The following is a 1,342-nucleotide window of genomic DNA, read 5'->3' on the forward strand; positions in this document are numbered from 1 at the left end:
TATCCTCTGTAGGTAACCAGGGATGTTGAACCGCTGTAGGGCCTCTAGCGTGCGGCTCCAATCTGCCGAGTTAAAGGCGTTCCTTATGTCAAGTGTCACCACGAGACAGTAGGATTTGGATCCTCCTCTCCATCTGGAGCCAGCGCATGCTTCCTCTGCCGTTTTGACCACCTTGGAGATGGCGTCCAGCGTCGACTTCACCTTCCTGAACCCGTATTGCTCCGGGGATAGGCCGCCTGCTGCTTCGATGGCTGCGCTCAGCCTCGTGGCGATCACCTTCTCAAAGACCTTCCCTATCGTGTCCAGGAGGCAGATGGGCCTGTACGAGGATGCCTCACCCGGCGGCTTGCCCGGCTTGGACAGCAAAAGGAGCCGTTGCCTCTTCCACCTCGATGGAAACGTACCCTCGTGTAGGCATCTGTTGAACAGACCCATGACCTCGCTTGGGATCAGCGCTAGTGCCAGCTTCGTCGCTCGGTTGGGAATCGCGTCCGGCACGCGTCCTCCAGCACTACTGGGTCTGTCGGGGCTCTGCTTCCGGCGTTGATGTTCTTTACCACCATCTTGTAGGCGCCTCCCCAGGGGTCCTCCTCTGCGGCGTCGCACAGCTTGAGGAAGCACTCTCTTTTGCTGTCTCTGATGGCGGTCTTCAACTCCTTCCGCGCGACTTTGTATGCCTCGCAGCAAGTCACTAGACGCGGNCTGGCTCGTTGGAGCTGTCTTCTCGCTCTGTGGCAGATTTTGCGGAGCTCGGCGATGTCCTCGTTCCACCAGAAGACTGGGGCATGGTGTTTCCCAAACGCACTTCGCTGTAGCATGCTCTGGTCACAAGCCGCTTCCACTGCCTCCCCCAGCTGGGTCGCCCACTCGTTGGCTCCACCGGTCTCTGGTGCCGTGTGGGCACGGAGGGCGCTTGCGAAGGCCTGTGTCCTCAGCGTGGCCTGCCGATACGCCTTCCTATTCTGGGTCTGAGTAGGGGCTGCTCTTCCTGGGTCCGGTTCGCCAAACACGCACTCGATGGCCTCGTGGTCGCTAGCGGTGTAGGCGTTGCTGATTTTCCAACAAGCGGTGCTGGCCAACGCCCTGGCGAATGTGAGGTCGATGACTGACCCCATGCCTCCCCTGCTGAACGTTTGTTGGTGTCCTTCATTGAGCAGCACCATGTCCAAGGTGGCGAAGGCCTCCAGCACCGTGCGTCCTCTAGCGTTGGTTCGGGAGGACCCCCACTCCTGGGCCCAGGCATTGAAGTCGCCCCCGACCACGACGACGCTTCGTCCTCGCAGGTCTCCGATCAGCTCGTCTATGATGCGGCTGAAGGTCTCCAGCGGGAGGCTGGGCGCCA

This window comes from Drosophila guanche, unplaced genomic scaffold (genome assembly GCF_900245975.1).
Source record: "Drosophila guanche unplaced genomic scaffold, DGUA_6, whole genome shotgun sequence".
Classification (NCBI taxonomy): domain Eukaryota; kingdom Metazoa; phylum Arthropoda; class Insecta; order Diptera; family Drosophilidae; genus Drosophila; species Drosophila guanche.